This window comes from Ochotona princeps, chromosome 20, assembly GCF_030435755.1.
Source record: "Ochotona princeps isolate mOchPri1 chromosome 20, mOchPri1.hap1, whole genome shotgun sequence".
NCBI classification, from domain to species: Eukaryota; Metazoa; Chordata; class Mammalia; order Lagomorpha; family Ochotonidae; genus Ochotona; species Ochotona princeps.
In genome coordinates this window covers 39576282-39598336 of record NC_080851.1, presented here as the reverse complement: position 1 = coordinate 39598336, position 22055 = coordinate 39576282, and the positions used below count along the sequence as shown (strand labels likewise).

At 48.3% G+C, this 22055-nt stretch overlaps 1 pseudogene; it reads left to right on the top strand.

The window, feature by feature from the left end:
* Nucleotides 1-792: 792 nt before the first annotated feature.
* On the top strand, nt 793-21844 carry LOC131482768 (FGFR1 oncogene partner 2 homolog; annotated as a pseudogene).
* The last annotated feature ends 211 nt before the right edge of the window (nt 21845-22055 follow it).

The window sequence follows — 22055 nt, the reverse complement described above, 5'->3', positions numbered from 1 at the left end:
CTATGCTTGTTTTTTAAACTCCTGGGATCGACCAGGTGGCCACAGGAGCATGCCCTGTAGGAGATGGGTGTGTTTCTGGGGACTTGTGACCCAGGCCCCCATCTGAGGGGTGGCTGTGTCCCATGCGTGCATTGTCCCTGTTGTCCCCTGGGAGGACATTTCCATACCTGCAGCTGTCATTTTGGACCTGCAGGTAGGTGCTGACACACTGTCTCCTGGTGACTGTCGCCAGAAGAGCTGGGCCCCTGGGCGTGCATCTGGGGGATAGAGAGGGTCATTTAATAGCATGTTATTAAACTTTATGGTGTTGTTAATTTTTTTTTTCTTCCTGATGTTGATTTTGCTTTGTGGCTTTTCATTTAAGAGGATGTATAGCACCTGTGTAATGGAGACTAGTAACATGCCGTTTAACTTCATGGCATTGTCAATTTCTATGTTTCTATTCGTAAAAAAAAAAAAAAATCAGAAAGTTCCTTGAGCATAAGCCAAAAAAAAAAAAAAAAAAGGGTACCTGCAGGCAGAACCTGGGATGGGCATGGCTAACGCAGGACCAATACGAGCGCTCCGGGGCGGGCAAGCCTGCCCAGGGCCAGTAAGAGCGGCGGGAGGCCGGGCCTGGTTGACACGGACCATTAGGAGAGGCGCGAGGGTGCGAGTTCTGGCCAAGGGCCAATAGAAGCGAGCAAAGGGCGGGCCTGGATGGCCCAGGACCAATAGGAACGGCGCGAGGGCGGGGCGTGCCCGGCGGGGTGTGGCCCCGCGCTCAGGTGTGGGGCGGCCAGCTGGCTGGACATGCTGGCCTGTGTGCTCCTGCAGCCGGCGGACGGGCGGGCAGACGTGGAGCCCGCGCTCGTGGTCCCGGCCTCAGGAGTCCCGGGAGCGCTGGAGGAGCGGCCTCGGTGAGTTTTTGTGGCGGTGGAGCCGTGGCGCGGGAGTCCCGGGCTGGTGCTCGGGGAGCCCCCTGGGCGCCCGCGGTGGAGGGAGGTGGGCTTCTGGAAGCGGCTGTGAAGATGGTGGTCCTGCAGGGTCGTGGCTCCGGGACATTGCGGACCGGGGTTGTGAGGTTGTGGGTGGGCGGGCTGCGGCAACGTGGAAGGAAGGTGTGGAAAGTGGCGGAGCGTGGCCGTTTGTGCGCTTTCGTGGCTGGTCGGGTGCTGGGGTCAGTGGGGGCGCGCCGCGCTGTGGACACCTGCCTGGTCTTCAGCTGAAGGTTCTCAGAACTTTTCGGGCGCCGTTAATAACTTCAGTTAGTGGTGAGATGAGGACTGGCTCACAGTGGGAGTCATGGGTTGCTCCTGGGACCAGTTGTTTTCACTCTGCCTAGTGGGCTTGGCTCACAAGTGTGAAAAAACAAATAGCAAAGGGCATTCAGAAGGTTTCTAAGGGCCCTCAGTTGAGTTAGGGAGTCGCCTACCTCGGTTATTCTCAGACAGTATTCGTTTGTTAAGAGTTGTTATTGGGCAGATTGCAAGGTCGAACCTGGGACTGCTAGATATTGCAAGTGCGGTGAGCAAGCTTTTATAATAGTTGAACTCAACTTTAGGATCGTTGGTGCGTCTTGCAGTAAATCTTTAGGGATTTCTTTTTGAGGTTTGACTGGTCCTGTCCTGATAATGATGTATATTCTCTGTCCTCCCCAGACAAGAATGATGTATGTCATGAAAGTGAAGTGGTTGTAAAACCCACATTCCTTTCATCCAGGAATTCTTTTTTTTTTTTTTTAATTAATTACATTGCATTATGTGACAGAGTTTCATAGGCTCTGGGATTTCCCCCAAGCCCTCCCCGTGCCCTCCCCCCATGGTGGGTTCCTCCACCTTGTTGCTGTATTACAGTTCAAAATCAGTCAAGATTCTGTCATTGCAAGTGTATACGAAGCATAGAGTCCAGCATCTTATTGTCCAGATAAGTTCAACGGTTTCTTGGGGAGACCATGTCTGGTCTGAAGGCAGAGCTGGCAGAGTATCATCCCGATCAATTGAAAGCCCCAACACAGCATCAACAACGACTCCCTTCCCCTCTCCCAATCTTTCTCCCTCTTCTTCCCCACTCCAATCTCTAGTCCCCTCTTCTCTTTCTGCCTCTTTTTTTTTTTTCCTTCTCTGACCTTCCCTTCTGAAAGAGACATTGGACACAGCCATGTCAGAATGTTGTGCATCAATCAAATAGGAAAAAACAATTAGGGAAACTTGTGTGCTGAAGAGACTACTGTGACTCCAGTGGGAAGAGGGCATGTCTGTGGACCTCTGCTTGAGCCTGCTTCTTTCCTCCCATTCTACTCTGCTGAACCTGAAATTGGGTTTGTTGGTGTTGGCAGTGAACTGTCACACCAAATATATATACCTAATACCGACACACGCGCGCGCACACACACACACATAATACAGGTTTTACTGCCAGAGAGATGCACTCAGTTTGTTGTGAGATTTCGAAAACTCAAATATTGCCTGTCTGTCTGTCTGTCTGTCTTTCTTTCTTTCTCTCTTTCTTTCTTTCTTTCCTCTTCTTTCTTTTCTTCCTCACTTCCTCCCTCTCTCCCTTCCTTCCTTTTCAGAATGATTTATTTATTTTTATTAGAAAGACAGGTCCTGTCTACAGAGAGGAGAGACATGAAAAAAAATTTCATCCATTGATTCATACCCCAGTTGGCAAGAGCAATTTGAACTGAGCTAATCTGAAGCCAGGAGCCAGGAACCTCTTCCTGGTCTCCCACAAGGGTGCAGGATCCTAAGGCTTTGGGCCTTCCTCTACTGCTTTCCCAGATCATAGCAGGGAGCAGAGTGGGTAGCGCAACATCCAGGATCACAGCCAATGACCATATGGGATCCTGGCACTAGCAAGGTGAGCATTTAGCCATTGAGCCATTGTCCTGGGCCTGCCACACTTTATTATTAAGTTTTTTCAGTGAATGTTGATGTCCTCATTTTTGTCCACAGCAAATTTTTGTAAGCTGCCGTTTGCTGTATTACTACTCAATACCTCATGATATATAAATTAGGATGTGGGACTGATCTCTTAAATCTTATTAGCATTGTGTTGGATCAAACTAGGGCTGAGTTGGAACTTTGTATTCAATTCTGCTTTTAAATTTTTCTCTGTGTCTTTTTTCACAACAGAACTTATTTTCTCACAGCTCTAGAGGCTGGAAATCCACAGTCAGGGTGCTGGAGAAATTTTTGTGATCTGTAAAGCTTCGAGTTACGGACACTGGAAGGGGAGAAGACGTATTGTTGCTTACTAGTAGAAATTATTCAGGCTTGGTGCATTAGCCTAGTGGCTAAATTCCTCGCCTTGCACACACCAGGATCCCATATGGGTGCCGATTTGTGTTCCAGTAGCCTTGCTTCCCCTGCAGCTCCCTACTTGTGGCCTGTGAAAACAGTGGAGGATGGCCCAGAGTTTGGGACCTGCACCTATGTAGGTGACCCAGAAGAAGCTCCTGGCTGCTGTTTTTGGATCAGCTCAGCTCCGGCCATTGCAGCCACTTGGGGAGGGATCCAGTGGCGGGAAGATCTTCCTCTCTGTCTCTCCTCTGTGTATATCTGTTTTTCCACTAAAAATAAACCTTAAAAAAAGAAACCAAAGTTATTCCTCGAAACTTTCTGCTTTTCGGTAGCTGGATGGATGAATTCAGGAATCTAGGGTTTTAGAAAATGCCCCTTGCTAGCAGAGGGATGGATGTGTGACATGTTAGAGCCAAGGTGAGAGGTGTCAGTTACCTTGGATATGATGATGTGTGTAAGGTGCCTGTGCAGGTACCAGTACCTTCCACCTCTGCCTTGATTTCAGTGAGCCAGTAGACATCATCCCCTCTACACTCAGGCGAGTCCTGTGATTATTAATACAGTGTAAACTACAGCTGAGGAGGAGAACTGTCTTGAGCATGATATTTGCTAGACATGTGCCTCCTTGGCTCTTTAATCTTTATTTTGCATGCTTTCAATTGATTTTAAAGATTTACTGATCTTATTGAAAGGCAGCTTTCTGGAGAGAACGAGAGACAGAAAGATCTTGTGTGCACTGATTCACTCCCCAAGTGTCCGCAATGGCTGCATCTGAGCCAGTTGGTGCCAGGAGCCAAGCATTTTGTTTGGGTTTCCCACAGGAGTACCGAGTCCCAAGGCTTTGGGCCATCCACTGCTGCTTTCTCAAGCCACAAGCAGGGAGCTGACAGGGAAGCAGAGCAGCCAGGATACAAACCGGAGTCCATTTGGGATCCCGGTGGAGGCCAGGCAAGGATTAAGTCACTAGGCTTTCTTGCTAGGCCCTTGAATTGTTTTTTTGTTTTAGCTTAGGGATGCTTTCTTATGTGGCTGTGTTTTCTCAGCATAGTACATTGATCCTAGGTAAATACTGGAGGGAGGAAGAATTGAAGTTCCATGGAGTAAAACAAACCACTCTATTGGTTTGCCGAAGGTCATATATCTGATACAAACCAAGAATAAGGAAGTAGTCTGTGGGCTTTTATACTCTGTACTACCTTATTTCACTGTTAAAAGGTAGGGTTTTTTGGGTTTTTTTTTGAAATTCAGATATGCATATTTACAGGGAGAAGGAAAGACAAAGAGGAAGATCTACTGGCTCACACCCCAGGTGACCACAATGTCCAGAGCTGATCTGATGCCAAGCCAGGAGCCTGGAGCTTCTTCTGAGACTCCCAGGTGGGTACAGGGTCCCAAGGCTTTGGGCCATTTTCTACTGCTTTGCCAGGTAACAAGTAGGGAGCTAGACTGTAAGTTGAAGAGCCTGGACACAAACCGGTTGCTCTGTGGGATCCTGGCAGAGGCAAGGCGAGGAGTTAGTTGCTAGGCTGTCATACGACGCCAAGATGCTTAATTTCTGAAGACCTTTGCTGGTGTTCTGTCTCCAGTGCGGTGGGGTGAGCCTTTGAAGAAGCCATTCTGTGTATTTCTTCCTGGAGGAGCCTGACTGTGGCTTCTTTGGCTACCAGTGGTGTTTGTAGCTTTTCTCTCACTTCTTGGAGGCATTTTGAAGGTTGGCTTAAGGTAACATGTTCTGTCAGCTGTGGAGACTCTTACAGGCATGCTTTCCTACTGGAGGCCTCTAGGAACACTTGGAGGTGTCTTAGCAGATCTTTGTTTGAAGAAAATTGGCCAAGAGTTCCCAGGACCTGAGTGAATTCCTCTTCAAAATTTGTGGTTGTCAGGTTAGCATCTTTGACCTTTTGTGCCGTGTCAGAGTCATCTGACACCCACATCCCGTATGGGCAGCAATTCCAAGTCCTGGTTGTTGTGTTTCCCATGCAGCTCTCTGCTAAATGTGCCTGGAAAAACAGCAGAAGATGGTCCAAGTGCTCAGGCTCCTGCACCCACATGGGTGACCCACAGGAAGCTCCTGGCATCAGTCTGTCCCAGCTCTGACTTTTGTAGCCATTTGGGAAGGGAACCAGCACAAGGTGACTAAAGTATCTGGGTCCCTAGCACCCAAGTGGAAGACCTGGCTGGAGCTCCTGGTGCCTGGCCTGGCTCAGCTGTGGCAGTTGAGGGCTTTGGGAGAGTGAACCAGCAGTTGGAAAATCTATCTCTGCTCTTCAGAAATAGTATCAGTAGTAGTAATAGCAATTAAAGTCTGCATATGTTCAGGAAACATGTAATAAAACATGTGTCAATTTAGCTAGATTTTGTTCCTGTTTGTGTTAGCTGCATAAGAAAGTCTTAAACAGAGGATCATAAGACAGGAAAGCCTGGCTGAAGCTCCTGAGAAGGGTGCTGGAGCTTTTGGGCCCACTACTGTTCAAGCAGACAATGTTAGGTGGAAAATCGAGGTTGCTTCATGGAGCTAAAGGTTGAGCTGGAAATGCTGTCCAGTCAGCCTTTGTCTTCTGGGAATTATGAATGTCTGCGTCTTTCTCAACTTTGACTGTTTCAAAGAGCAATGAGAGAATAGGAAAAGGGCCCAGTGGCGGCTCAGTGGCTCAGTCCTCACCTCACATGTACCAGGATCCCATATGGGCACTGGTTTGTGTCCTGGTTGTTGCACTTCCTATCCAGCTCCCTGCTTGTGGCCTGGGAGAACAGAAGAGGATGGCCCAAAGTTTGGGACCCTGCACATTCGTGGGGAAGAAGTTCCTGGCTGCTGGTGGGTCCTGCTGTTGTTGCGACTTGGGGAGTAAACCCGTGAATGAAAGATCTTTCTGTCTCTTCTCTCTGTAAATATCCCTTTCCAATAAAAATAAATCATGGAAAAAAAAAAAACCCGCACTGGCTTACAAAATGAGACAGAATGAAGGAGGGACGCATTATTCATTGGTTCTAGAGGTCCTATCATCAGTAAGTATTTCTCAAAATAGCACCTGACATGGCTGAGGACTAGACAGTGTTGACTTTGTTATTGTAGGACTACAATGGCTGATATAGTAACTGCTCACGCTAAGTGGCCCAGCAGGGGCGTGCCTGGTGCTTGTACCCTGGTGCTTGTACCCTGGTGCTTGTTTGGGTCACTTGCCTGGGTGGCACTGTGCTGTGGCCACCTGCCTGGTCCTCAGCTGCTGGCTATCAGTTCTTTGTGTGCTGCTTTCGTAACTTTTCAGTTGGCGGTGAGGTGAGGACTGCAGTACAATGGGAGTAACGGGTTGCTCATGAGACCGTGTGTTTTCACTGTGCCTGATGCGGTAGGCTGTACAAGCATGAAAGAATAGCAGAGGGGATTCAGGAGGTGTGTAAGGGCCAGCTGCTCTGTGGTCACCTTAGTGAATCCCTTATCCTGTGTGCTGACACATGGTTGTCCTGATTGTTAGTATTCATTTGTTCAGAGACAGTTGAAAAGTCAAACCTGTGGGTGCTAGATATTGCAAGTGCAGCGCGTTTTACTAAACAGTTGCAAGTCAGCTTTAGAATTGGCAGTGTGTTTTCTCTGAAATCCTTAGGGATTTTGTTTTGAAATGCCAAATAGAAGATGCATTGTGACTGCTGAATTTGGAACATCTTGTGTTTATTGAACATGGTGCGAAGTACCTCATTGCTTTGTTTTGAGGGCTACCTCTTCCTGGCTTGATAATGAGGTAAATTTGATATCCCCCAGACAAGATGATCTCTGTCACAATAACAGAGAGTCTGCAAAACCCACGTTGCCTTCATCTACTAATTCTTTAAATTTTTTTATGAGATACATTTTTGGTAGCTATAGGGGTTCATTCTTTCTCCTTCACCTTACACCATTCCCATTTCCCCCTCCTGCCATTTCCCCTGGTATTACTGCAAGAATATGGGATTATGGTTTGGTTTAGATTCAGGGTTTCTAACTACAGTCTGTAGGGACTCTATCACATTCTATAGGAGGGAAAGCAGGAGGAAGTTCGGCAACCTTTTCTAGACTGTTTAACTTAATTTCTGCTGGCCCAACTATTGTTGCACAACATTGAGCAGTTCATGATCAAAATCTGGACTTGATGCCATACAGCGAGTGGGTTCACCTGCAGCTGCTGTAGCTCCCAGCAGGGTTTTGTGCGGGTGCTTTGTGGGAGGAGGCTTGCTGGATGTCTCTTGTGCATCAGCAGAAATTGGTGGTGGTGGCTCAGCTTTGTGGAGGCTGCTCCTCTTGGGGGGGTGCAATGCACAGCACTTCAGACCTGTGATTTAGCACAGCCAGGGCTATTTCTAGGAAAAGGCTCCTTCTGTAGCATGCAGAAAAAGGGAAATGATTCTGAATAAGAACCAGCTACGAAGCACAAGAACATAGCTGTTTGTCCTGAGTGATACCACGGTGCAGTCTAGGATTAGTATTTTTGTGGGAGGCCATGGATTTGTGCTGGACACCTGCACGGGGCCCAACAGGCAAACAGTGTAGAATGTCATGACAATGAATTGGTTTCAGAAGGCCACAGGTCTTGTTACCAGGTCCAGTTGCCAGCAGCTTGTCAGGCAGTGACAAATGGACTAGGCTGTAGCCAGTTCAGTTGTTCTCAACGATCAGTTCCTATTGTCATAAATGGAGTATAATCGAGTTTGTTAGTATTCTCAGCTGTCTGAGTTTCAGGTCACTTTGCTTGACTTTGCACTGTCAAACCCCAGTAAGTGTTATTGGTGTAAGGACTGTTCCCTTTCACAAGCTGAGCTTTCTGCATGCCAGGTATTCACGGAGGCAAGTTGTGGGAACCAGCTTAGCTAATGCCATAAGGGAGAGGACAAGGTGGAAAGTGTGAGCATTGTGAAACTTCCAGACATCCTGAGAGCTCTTTGGGTAGGGCTCTGAGGTCTTTGCAGTTCCTAGAAAGAGGACAGGTTTTAGTGGCAGTGTAAGCATGGACATTTATCAGCAGTTTGTTGGTGAAGTTTCAGAAAAGAATGTTAAGCATCCTGTACTGTGTGTAGTTATGATCATGATATTTGGAGTCGTTTGTATTCTCTTGATCCCTGGAAATGTTGTGTTTCCTGGGTGGGTGCTGTCAGTGCAGGAGGGCTGTGTGAGGTGAGCAAGTGTATGAAGGCGTCCCATGGTCCTAGGAAGAGGATGTTTGTTTTACTCTCTGTTTTTTTTTTTTGTTTGTTTGTTTACATTATTATTACTAATCTGCAAGTAGACAATTCCATAGAGTGAATTGACTGTGTTGTTCATTTTCCTGTCATGTGACCATGGAAAAGAGCCGCATGGTTTTATTTTGCAGCTAAGTTTCCCTTTGAAAGTTCTCTGATTAGTAACCAATCAGGATTTTAATTCAATTTGAACAGTGATTTTCATGGGAAATAACCCACAGGGAAATTTAAAATGCATTTTGTCTACAGTTTGAGAAATTTTATCATTCAAATGTAACAACTTGCTTTTGTTTTCGTATTTTGTTAACTGAAGTTTGATTATCAGGTTGTGGACTTGTCCATCCTTCTTTCTGCCTACCGTGTTTTGAAACAGTGGAGTTTTTAGAATTGATGCAGTGGAATTTCAAATTGTGTTTGTGTAATGCTTCCTTCTTGAGTATTGAGTCAGGTAACATGACAGCAGTTACTTCTCTCAAGCAGAGCCATGTAGCAGTTTTGATGACTATTGGAAAGCGAAGGGATGTATTCTCAGTGAGTAGGCCCTGTTAGGTGTGTGTGGCATCCCAGTCAGAGTGAGTAGGTAGTGATGGTGAGTGGCAGAAGACAGTGAGCCATAGTGATTCAACCGTTTACAGCAGCTTCACTGATGGACAGACTGTGTAAAAGTCCAAGACGTATGGGGAAGTTAGCAGAAAGTTTCACTCGATTCAAAAGAAAGCAATTGTAAATGCGCTGTAGAAGTGAAAATGACACTGCTGAGTGTTTTCTAAAGGAGATTTGGTAAGTAGTTGTGTTGTGTTCCTTAAGACTTATTTTACCATTTTGAAAGATAGACAGTATGTGAGGAGTGACTGGAATGTTGGCCCCAAAGATGGACAAGACCCTGCCCTTTTGGACCCGGTGCCATTTGGAATACCTGCTTGCCTGGGGTCTCTTCCTTCCTCCCATGGTTCATGTGTGCACACTAAACACTTTGTAGATTGAAATTTGGTTGTCTGCGGATCATTCTGATCGTTGTGCTGTGAGCTCTTAACCCTCTTCCCACCCATCCGCTGTAACGTCCTGGCAGTGTACCTGATGGCCCTATGCACCAATCCCTTGTGTCCCCTCCCCATAGTCTTCACGTACCGCAGCATCTCCCATTCCCTGTGACCCTGACAGTCCTATTCACCCATCCCTTGTGTCCCGCCCTTGCCCTGTGTGCCGATCCCTCATAGCCCCGTGCTCCTAATACCCACCCTCTAGTCCTAAAAATAGGTTTCTGTCTGTGCTCCTTGTTTCTGCCTCTGCTTGTGTCCTTGTGGCCCTGTTGCCTGCTGGAATAAAACCTCCCACACAGCCTACTGTGTCTGGTGTTTTAACTTGTGGTGGCAAACTAAAAAGGGCTCATGCCAAAAACAGCTAAGGACGAAAAGAACTAACAGGTTTAGAGAGGGGGAGAAGGAGATGGGGAAAGTTCTTCCGTCTGCTGTTTTACTCTGCACCTGACCACAATATCCGTGGCTGGGTCGGGTCAAAGCCAGGAACCAGGAGCTGTTCTCCCTGAGGTGTGAACAGGGCGCTGGAGGGGAATTGGAGGAGCCAGGACTCGAATGGCACCCATGTGGGATGGTAGCACTGAGGTCTTAGCCTAGCATGCTGCTTGCTGCAGGCGTGAGAGAGTTCACAATGACCCAAGTGTAGGATGTGAGGAGACAACTTTATTTCCCAAGCTTGGTGACAGCAGCTGCGGCTGCACTCAGGGAGCCTCTGTGCTGAGCCCCACAATGTCAGGGGTTTTTAAGCTCTCATCCTCCCATCAGATTGAGAGTCATGCAGTAGAAACAACGCTTCAGGCAGGCAGGTCGACAGGGAGTTCCCAGTGCCCAAAGTCACCTAACCTAAGGTAACAGAGCAGGAGGCAGGAGGGGCCAGGTGCATGGAGCCTATGGAGTCATTTCCTCACTGTCAGTTGTTGTGAATGGTATGGAAGGCAGGAGTGGGGTGTACTTTTTGCACCTTCAAGTAATGTGACTGGCAGGTGGGGATGCAGGAAGGGTAGGGTGCAGAAACTCCATTGATGCTTCCTAGCAAGTGTCAGTTAAGCTGAGAAGCAGGAGCAGGCAGAACCTGGGAGGGGGTGTGCTGGCCCAGGACCAAAAAGAGTGGCGCAGGGCGGGGCGTGCCCGGCGGGGTGTGGCCCCGTGCAGAGTCAGGTGTGGGGCGGGCCAGCTGGCTGGACATGCTGGCCTGTGTGCTCCTGCAACCAGCAGACAGGCAGGAAGATGTGGAGCTTGAGCTCCTGGTCCCAGCCTCAGGAGCCCGGGAGCGCTGGAGGGGCGGCCTTGATGAGTTTTTGTGGTGGTGGAGCCCTGTCGTGGGAGTCCCAATGGTGCTTGGGGAGCCCCAATGGGCTGGTGCGGTGGAGGGAGGGGGGCCCCTGGAAGCGGCTGTGAAGGGTCCTAGTTTCTGGGCATTGCGGGCTGGAGTATGGGCTTGTGGGTGGGTGGCCAAATGGGACCTTTGTGAGCTTGCATGCCCTGTGGAGTGCTGGAATCTGTGGGGGTGTGCTGCGCTGTGGTCACCTGCCTGGTTGTCAGTGGAGACAGCTGCCTGGTCTTCAGCTGAAGGTTCTCAGAACTTTTCAGTTACTGGTGAGATGAGGACTGCCTCACAGTGGGAGTCTGGCTGTTTTCACTCTGCAAGTGGGCTTGCAGTCTGGGACTGGCTGTTTTCACTCTGCAAGTGGGCTTGGCTCCACAAGGGAGGAAAAAAAAATAACCAAGTGGATTTAGAAGGTCTGTAAGTGCCAGCAGTCAGGTTAGGAAGACACTTCCCTTGGTTATCCTCCAACAGTATTCATTTGTTAAGAGTTGTTGATTAGTTAGTATTCACTTGTTAAGGGTTGTTATTGGGCAGATTGCAAGGTTGAATCTGTGGCTGCTAGATGTTGCAAGTGTGGCAAGCAAGCTTTCCTAAACAGTTGAAATCAGCTTTAGGATTGGTGGTGAAATCTTTAGGGATTTCTTTTTGAGGTCTAACTGTCCCTGTCCTGAGGATGATGTGAATTCGCTCTCCTCCCCAACAAGAATGATGTATGTCATGAAAGCAAAGTGGTTGTAAAACCCACATTCCTTTCACCTAGGAATTCTTTTCGAAATTTTTTTTTTTCTGAGATGCGTTACTGTAACTATAACGGTTCATTTCTCTCTTTTCTCCTCCTCTTGTTCCTCCCTTCCCATTTCCCCTTCCTGCCATTTCTGCCTGCATTATCACCATAGTATAGTTCCTACTTCTAAACTGCTTGGTGGACTCTCTATATAAACTGTAGGGGGGGGTGGGAACAGGAGGAAGTTCAGCAACGTTTTTAAAAATGGTTCATGTCATTTTCTCTGGCCTACCTGTTTCTAGATTTCCCCCTGGCCAGGGCTATTTCTAGGAAATGGCTCCTTCCCCAGCATGTAAAGAAAGGGAATGATTCTCTGTAGGAACACAGCCCGTGTGTGCTGAGTGATACCACGGTGCTGTCTACTGTTAGCATGTTTGTGGGAGGCCATGGATCTGTGCTGGACACCTGCCCGGGGCCCAACAGGCAAACAGTGTAGAATGTCACGACAATGAATTGGTAACAGGTCTTGTTCCCAGGTCAAGCTGTCAACAACTTGTCAGGCAGTGACAACTGGACTAGGCTGTAGGCAGTTCAGTTGTTCTTGATGACCAGCTCCTGTTGTCATAAATGGTGTCTGACTGAGTTGGTTAGTGTTCTCAGCTGCTCTTGTTCTGGGAGCTGCCTGAGTTTCACGGAACTTTGATTGCTTTTCACTGCTTGTATGATGTTGGCCCCTAGCAATGTTGTGTTTCCTGGGTGGGCAGTGTCAGTGTAGGAGGGCTGTGTGAGGTGAGCAAGTGTAGGAAACCTCCCAGTGGTCCTGAGTGGAGGATGCATTCATCTGCTTTTATTATTGTTATTAGTCTGCAGGTAGAAAATCCCATATAGTGACTGAACTGTGTTGTTCAGGTTCCTGTTATGTGACCATGGAAAAGAGCTGCATGGTTTTATTTTTTTTGGTTAAGTTTGCTTTTTTTATAGTATGAATTTCAACATATTTTTAGAAATAACATATATCTTACAGTGTTATTAAACATACAGCAGTACATCAGCCTATTGTAGTACACTGTATAGTAGCAAATTGTTTAGAAAAATAATTGTAGACTAGCCAGAATGTTGCTGGTTTGATTAAAGAAAAAACTCACTTTCTTCTCAGTGAGCTGAATAAGGACTTGTTCCTGAGGGTTAACTTTGTGGAACGCTCTGTTTGTTACATGTAAATATTTTGAACACTGGTATTGAAAAGAAAACCCTTTTCTTAACATTTTTACTTTTTACCTCTTTATTCTGAATTGTCATGTAGCCACTAAAAAGCCTGTGTTGGAGGGCTAAATAAATCATCTTTGTTGAATTTGCCCAGAAAGAGGTTGAATTTTAAGCTTGTTAATTAGATGATATATTATTACTGTGCATATCGGTGAATGATATGATATGGTTGTATTTTGGTTTATAGCAGTAATGTTTTTTTAATATTTATTTTTTTATTGGAAATGCGGATATACAGAGAAGAGGAGAGACACAGAGGAAGATCTTTTGTCCGATGACTCATTCCCCAAGTGACCGCAAAGCTGGAGCTGAGCCAATCCAAAGAAGGAGCCAGGAGCTCTTCCGGGTCTCCCACGTGGGTTCAGGATCCCAAGACTTTGGGGCATCCTCGACTGCTTTCCCAGGCCACAGTCAGGGAGCTGGATGGGAAGCAGAGCCGCTGGAATTAGAACCGGCGTCCATATGGGATCCCGGCACATGCAAGGCGAGGACTTTAAGCACTACGCTATCGCGCAGAGCCCTATAGTGGTAATGTTTTAAAATCTTTATTTATTTGAAAGGCAGAGCGAGCGAGACAGGGCCAGGCAGAGACAGAGGCTTGATGTGTGTTGGTCACTGCCCCGATCCCTGCAGGACTGGGTCAAGCCACAGGCAGGAATCTGGAACCCCATTGGAGTCTCTCCCATGGGTTATAGCCATGCAAGTACCTCAAGTGTCACCTGCTGAATCCAGGTGCATTGGTAGGAAGCTGAACTGGAGGTGTCTGGTAGGTGGGTCTCAACAGCAGGCACTCTTCTGTGGGATGCAGGCAAAGAGCTACAAGTTTAATCTGCACATTTAGGCTGAGCATGTGGTAACAATGTTTCTGTCTCTTTCTGTGTCTCTCTCTCTCTTTATTCTTAAATGAAAGTGTTGTTTTGGGTCCTAGGCACTAGCCTAGTGGCTAGAGTCCTTGCTTTGCATGGACCAGGATCCCCATGTGGGTGCCGGTTCATATCAGCTGTTCCATTTTCTGTCTGGCTCCTGCTTGTGACCTGGGAAAGTGGTGGACCCTGCACTCCTGTGGGAGACCTGGAGGAGCTCCTGGTTTCTGGCTTTGGATCAGCTCAGCTCCTGCTGTTGTGGCCACCTGGGGAGTGAACCAGCCAACAAGGAATATCCATCCTATCCAACCAGCCCTGACCCCAAGTTCCTCTGACAGCATGTTCTACAGGACATGCAGAGCCTTTTTCAAGGCTTGGGGACTCCCAATCACCTGTCTCTACTCCTCTGAGGTGCTGGGGTGAGGAAGTCCAGGGTGCTAGGACCAACGCCATGGACCAAGGGACAGCACGATCTGTTTGGATGCCACATGTCTGCTGCAGGGACATTGGGGACACTTACTACCAGATCCTGCTGACTGCGTCACAGCTTGGATCTGAGCTCAGCCTACCTGGGACATGGAGGTGCAAGGTTCTGGAAACTGGATGAACGTCCCATGTAGCTGCAGGTAGACCACACGTGGCCTATTGAGCCAGTGGCAGCAACAACAACCTTGGCAGCCACAGCAACCGCCAACAGCACAGGAGTTGGCCTTCTTACGTCCAGGACTGACACAACAGTGGCAGATAGCCAAAGAGTGACATAGCACAAAATGTATCAGTCAACCCAACTGAGCCACCAAGGCCTCCCTGGCTGTCATAGAAACACACATATCACAACACAGTGCAGGTCATTTACCTGGTTAACTTGCTTTTTATTATTTAAATATTTATTTATTTGAAAGGCAGAACTGCAGAAAGAGTTGTTTTAACCTTCTCATTCATCCCCCATGTGGCCACAATGCCAGGGCTAAGCCAGGTTGAAGGCAGGAACTCCACCCAGTCTCACAAGGGTGGCAGGGGCCCAAGTTCTTGGGCCATCTTCTGCTGCTTTCTCAGGCTATTAGCAGGGAGCTGGATTGGGAGCAGCGCTGCCGGCTCTCGAACTGACTCCTGCATGGCATGAGTCACAGACAGCAGCTTTTACCTGCAATGCCACAGTATCCGCCCGTACCCAGATTGTCTTTTGTCCCAACAGAGTGACTCAGTAGATCAAATATCTCACTCTTGTGTCTCTTTCTGCCTTTTAAATAAACTGAAAATAAGTCAGACCTGTAAATTATAGTGTAACTAAATTAAATACATTTTTTTTGTTAGATTTATTTTTATTACAAAGTCAGATACACAGAGAGGAGGAGAGACAGAGAGGAAGATCGTCCATCTGATGATTCACTCCCCAAGTGAGCCGCAACGGGCCGGTGCGCACCGATCCGATGCTGGGAACCAGGAACCTCTTCCAGGTCTCCCACGCGGGTGCAGGGTCCCAAGGCCTTGGGCCATCCTCAACTGCTTTCCCAGGCCACAAGCAGGGAGCTGGATGGGAAGTGGAGCTGCCAGGATTAGAACCGGCACCCATATGGGACCCCGGCGCGTTCAAGGTGAGGACTTCAGCTGCTAGGCCATGGCGTTGGGCCCTAAATTAAATACATTCTTAAAAGTTACCAGCTTCTATGTTTCAGGAAGGTCTTGAAGATTTTTTTTTTTTTTTTGAGCTTCTCTGCAGGTCGTGAAGGAACATTCTAGTATTTGAGGCCAAGCAGCAACTTCCTATTCACCATCACTGATGTTTGGCTTTTCTTCTTCTTTTTTAAAGATTTATTTTTATTTTTATTGTAAAGGCAGATATACAGAGAAGGAGAGACAGAGAAAGGTTTTCCATCTGCTGGTTCACTCAGATTTTCCATTTGAAGATACAGTAATTGCTGAGCTTTCAGGTGCTGCAACCATGTTTTGCTTCTAAACTATCCCAGAAGCCCCAGAGGCAGGAAGCCAGAAGGTCATGAAGGGCTCTCCCTCATAACCCTCTCCTGGGAACAAAGCAGAGCCCTGTGAGAACTACATCAGCTCCGTTGGATGGCAGCACCCACAGTGGCCCAGTGACTTCCTCCAGGCCCTGCTTCTTAAATGTCCACATCACCTCCCAGCACCAGTGCCTTGAGTGTTTTGGGCTGCTGGGCCAGTAACATGGACACGGCGAAGGATCTGGGGATGAGGCGCCTACATGGAGACCACAGATGGTGAAAGTCTCTCTCCAGCCTCTTTTCGAGGCCTGCTTTTATTGCGTCCTCTCTTAATCTTTCACCTAGTTCTTGTTTACTCTTTTTCCCCCCATATCCTAATTAGCACAATATTGGATCCAGCTGAGTTCCATTAGACCAGGTGCTTTCAGCCCCAAGCCCATTTCCTGTAGTGCTCAGCTTAGCGAATGCTAACTAACTCCTTAGCCCACAACACTTGAGCTTCTAACACATGAACCCTGGGAAGGCACACTGAAGCCACAAGCAAACCACAGCAGTCCACACATTCTCATTTGCTATTTATTTATATCACATGCTGTCTCCTACTTCTCTTTGTATCTTAAGGCCTATACCTGTGCTGGACACTGAAGGAATCTATGTTGAACGAGTGGGCCTACACCTGTGGCTTGACACTCCCACTTCCATTTTTTTTTTTTAAGATTTTTATTTTATCTTTATTGGAAAGTCGGAGGAGAGACAGAAAGACCCTCCGTCCAATGATTCGCTCCCCAAGCGGCCGCAACAGCCGGTGCTATGCCAATCCAAAGCCACGATCCAGGAACTTCTTTCTGGGTGTCCACATGGGTGCAGGGTCCCAAGACTTTGGGCTGCCCCTGACTGCCTCCCCAGGCCACAGCAGGGAGCTGGAAGGGGAAGTGGAACTGCCGGGATTAGAACCGGCGTCCATATGGGATCCCGGGGTGCATTCAAGGCAAGGAGTTTAGCCACCAGGCCACGCTGCTGGGCGGGTCCCACTTCCATGTTAACCACAAAACAGTGTAGCAGCTCTGGGCAAAACTCCAGCTCTCTGTTTCTGCTTCCTTGTGTCCCATGGGAAATTTGGATCCTGTGGCCCCTTAAGGTCCCTTTCAATTCTCCCAGGCAGTGGCTCTCTATGAAATGATTGTGCTGATGGGTGGGAGGTCAGCAGAGACCTACAATGTCCCCATCTGCCTGTGCAAACCTAACCCCGCCCCCTTGCAGGCCTTATTGCCATTTGTGCTGTAATTGGAATCTTATCAAAGCCCCTCCTTCTAGTCCCTGTTGAGTTGTAGCTGGTACTACTACTGGAAGCCAATCACCCCACTTTTCCAAAGATGACATCATTGCATCAGGAGCTTGACTGCACATGTTTCCCAAACAAAGTTTTGAGAGGGGCTCATCAGGCTGCAATCCTGCACCTGGAGCTTGGTTCACACACAATGACGATTATTCCTCACTCTGGGGACAAAGGGGAAAGCAGGCGAGTAAGGCAGCTGTCTCCATTGCGCTGTCTCTAGCTTACGTCTGTTGCCTTGCCTTATTCATTTTTTTCCCATGTGGGCTTGGCTTTTAAAAATATTAACTTGCCAGGAGCCAAGGAATTGACCTTTAGACAATTGGCAAGTCCAATGTAAAGAACTAGTTGATGTGAGCCCCACCACTCTGGCGGGTCATAAAGGCCAGAGGCGTCCATGTTGTCCTCACTTTGTCATGGACGGCACCTCCTACTCCAGGCAAGAGGAGCACTCCCTGGCCTTCCTCCTATCTCCCTGACTGCTTCTTCCCAGGTTTCACGTTCAAGACGTCTCCAAGGCTCTGTGTTCTCTCTTTCTGTATTCTCTGCTTTGGGAACCTCACCCATTTCCTTAGCTACCTTTAAATCAACGCAAACCTCTCTTCTGTGAGGCAACCCTGCATCTGTCAGCCTCATCACCATGCCCATTTGCACGCCTAATGAACAGCTTAAACATGTCCACCCATGCCTGCTTGTTCCCCCTTTTCCAGTTCACTAAATATCACCACCAGGAGTCCAAGGCAGGACACTAGGAGTCATCCTCCATCCATCTTCTCTCTCTGTGTGCCCTTCCACCTCTAGTCCATCACCAAGTCGTGTTCCACTCCCAAACATCATGCCAGCCACTGCAGCCCTCAGCAGCCTGCCTGGTCTCCCTGCTCCAGCTTCTGCATTGACCTGTTCCCACACAGTGGTCAGTCAGCCTTCTACATTGAGCTCTCCATGTGCTTCCTGAGTGATCACCCCTGTCGCACTGCACCACACTTAGGATCCTTCCCAGGGCTTCCAAAGCCGCAGGATCTGGCCTTTCCTGCCTGTGGAACTGCATGCCCTGTTTCTCAACTCAAGAGTTCACACTTGCTGTGGCCTCTGCCTGGAACTCTTTCCCGATCCCAGCTTCCATGGCGTCCCCACAGAAATACTGTTCACATTGCCCTTCCTGTCCCTGTTGTTCTCTCTCCCAGCAAGTAGCTCATCTACTTTGTAACTGTAGATTGAGCTGTTTCTCTGTCTAGCTCCCTTCTGTTAAAACAGACACGCATACACACACACACACACACACACACACACACACTGAAGCATAAGCGCCAAAGGTAGCATCTTCTTTTTTTTTTTTTTAAAGATTTATTCATTTTATTACAGCCAGATATACACAGAGGAGGAGAGACAGAGAGGGAGATCTTCCATCCGATGATTCACTCCCCAAGTGAGCCGCAACGGACCGATGCGCGCCGATCCGATACTGGGAACCTGGAACCTCTTCCAGGTCTCCCACGCGGGTGCAGTGTCCCAAGGCCTTGGGCCATCCTCAACTGCTTTCCCAGGTCACAAGCAGGGAGCTGGATGGGAAGTGGAGCTGCCGGGATTAGAACCGGCGCCCATATGGGATCCCGGGGCCTTCAAGGCGAGAACTTTAGCCGGGTAGCATCTTCTTAATCGTCATCCTCACCATCACTGTCACCGGGGCAATAGCTGCATGTTTTGGAAACCTTAGTTGTACCAAACCCTAAACATTGTCTTCTGTAATTGTGAAAACAATCATGTCAAGTAGAAACAGTTATCTCCCCGTTTTATTAATGAGGACACTGCAGCACAGAGATGTTAGGTTATTTGTCCAGAATGACGTGCCTAGCAATGGCAAAGGGCTGCCAAGGGGTAAAGGAGGAGGTAAGAAAGCAGAGAGAGTGACTAGTTAACGGGGACTGAATTTCCATGGGCAGGGGGTAATGAAAGTGTGGAATGTTACAGTGGTATTAGTGTTACTTGCTTGCCATGTGACATTGCTAGTGCCACTGAACTGTTCGCCTTAAAATGTCCATTTTAATACACACTACACGCAGTACTCCTGCCAGGCACCTGCAGGGCCCTCTGGTGTACAGTGCTGGGGTTCTGCCATTGGGATTGTGGGGGCCCTTGATGGTCTGTGCTGTGAGGTCACTTGGGTCTCCTCTCAGCTGGCCATCATCAGTCACCACAGCCTGTCGCTCCACCTGAGGTCTCCTCCCTCTGCCTTCACACCAGCATAAGCCTTGAGGCCTCTCTCCCAGAGCCTCCAGCTCCAGGGATTTCTGTTTGCCTGTTGCCTCAGGGTACCCATTAAGCACTTAACAATGGTCTTCTCGTTTTCACTCAGTACTTTCCCTCCTCACTGCTGCCGCCATCTTGGCAAGCACAGACAACACCACAAGGTGTGTGGATCCTTCTAGGGCAATCCCCGCACGCGGTGAAAACGATGCACGCATGACATGATTTTCCCCTGAAGAGGAAATAAAAGGTAACTACACTAATAGTGAATGGTCAGAACAAATGCTCGATGGGGTTCAGAGGATGACAGAGCTCCCGTTAAAGCCTGTGCATTTCATTAATCTGTTCAGCGATCATGGAGTGAGCAGATATTACATGTCAGACATCAGGCTGGTGCATGCAAGATGGTATCTGAACAGGGTCAACTAGGGAATAGCATTTACATATCTTGCAGCTAAAGAAGCCACAGTACCTGGCTGGAGGTCCAGGCTCCTGATCTTCCTGGTCCAGCCCTGTGCTTGCAGCACTTTCAAGTGAAGCAGAGGAGGAAAGATCATATTCTCTCTCTCTCTCTCTTTCTTTCTCTCTCCTCGCCTCACTCCCCTCTGTCCCGACCTGCAGGACACGAGGCTCAAACCCTGAGGGTGGACTGGGAATGCCAGGCTGCTAGCCCCAGGCTGCTGGCCCAAGAAACACACGCACATTTGTACTTGGTGGAAAAGAGTGCCTCTCTCTTTATTTTTACTCCTCATACATATACCTTCTTCTCTAGGGGAGGGGGAGAAAGGGAGGGGTTTCCTGGGAGTAATTATCTTCACTGAAGCAGGGGAGGAACTAATTATTTGAACAGGAACAAGGGTGGAGGTTCTATTCTGCTTGCTCTACAGAGGATGTTTTGGCCTAATATCCTGTTTGCTGTAGCCCTGCTTGCAGGCTTTTGCAATGCAACAGGCTGTCAGGGAGGCCAAGTCTAAGGCCCATGAGTCTCTGGCTCCTAACACCCCTCTCTGTCAGTGTCATTCTGCCTTTCAAATTAATAGGGCATGAAGTTTGGACCTGCTTGGGCAGGTGAGCCCTGCCATGTATTTAGTGAAACGTTAGCAGTTTGAAGAACATGTACAAATATCCCAATAGCCCTGGACAACCCATTGCGAAAATGATTCTTTTGAAAGAGCGTTTTCTTTTCACAAGTCGGGGCCTGTCTGTTTCCTTCCCTGGAGTAAGCTGGGAACCTGCCACCTCCAGTCCCCTAAACAATCTTCTTCCAGAGGTAATTACAATAGGGGTTTCAAATTCAAAAGAAATTGAGGAGGCTGGGGATTGCTGATCTGAGGTGGCCTGAGGAAAGGAGGCAGGTGATCGAGCAGAGGCTCCCTGGGTGGCCCTGCCTGGTTCTGCTGGGTCAAGAGACTGACCAGAGGCGCAGGGTCTTTGACCCTGGAGGGTGTAGCTCCGGGGTTGGTGGTGGCTTTGAATCCTGGTCTCCAGGAGAAATCGAGAGCTGAGTCTCCCTGTAGACAGGAGTTGCACAATTGAGAAGACATTTGCTGATGCTAAAGCCTTGTTTTTTTTTTTTTAATTTATTCATTTTTATTACAGTCAGATATACAGAAAGAAGGAGAGACAGAGAGGAAGATCTTCCGTCCGATGATTCACTCCCCAAGTGAGCCGCAACGGGCCGGTGCTGTGCCGATCCGATGCCGGGAACCAGGAACCTCTTCCGGGTTTCCCACGTGGGTGCAGTGTCCCAATGCATTGGGCCGTCCTCGACTGCTTTCCCAGACCACAAGCAGGGAGCTGGATGGGAAGTGGAGCTGCCGGAATTAGAACCGGCGCCCATATGGGATCCCGGGGCATTCAAGGCGAGGACGTTAGCCTCTAGGCCACGCCGCCGGGCCCAAGCCTTGTTGAAAGGTTGAGAGATCACGATGATGCAGCAGAGTGACTCACTGAGCAAACCACGGCCCTTGATGAAACAGTATCAGGAAGAAATTCAAGAACTGAATGACCTTGCAAGACACCGGCCAGCTCCACATTAGCGATGGGAATCCAGCAGGAAACAGACACATCAGAGAACTGCAACAAAAGAACAAAGATTTGTGTGCATCTCTGGAAGAACATCAGTCTTCCTTGGAACTTACCGTGAATGAGAATCGAGAACAAATGTTTAGGTTGCTAATGGCTAGCCAAAAAGATGATGCAGGAATAACAGGGCAGTTAAAAGAACAACACTCCAAGATTGACCTGCTACATCATAACAGCTCCAAAGGAGTCTTCCTTTGTGCATCTCCACACATCCTTGAAGATCCTCAGCATGGACTGCAGGGGAGGCGCTGGGAAGCCAATCAGAATGAGGTGCAAGCACATGTGGACCAGACAGCTGAAGCAGCTGCAATGAAGAGGAAAGCTATGGAGACTGACGAGCAGCAGGGCTGCAAAGAACAGGAACAGAAACTTCAACTTGAACGACAAAACAAAGGCCTGAGGGAAATCCTTCAAGTAATTTGAGAATCATTTTTGAACCTGAGAAAAGATGACGCGTCAGTACATCAGTGTCAGCGTTGGTGACCAACAGTGACCGGAGTCTGAGGAAGAGCTGAAGTGCCCCCGGATTGCCAGGACCTAGCTATGCACCTGTGGAGAGGAGGAGGATAGAACATGAGCCACATGGTAAGAGAACTACTGGTTCATTCAAGTCTTTTATACTATTTGAGACGTTGAAAGAGAAAGTAAGGCAGAAATGATACAGGGTACTGCAAAAACTGGGTGGAACATGGAATTTAAAAAGGTTTTGGTACAAAGACATTTTAA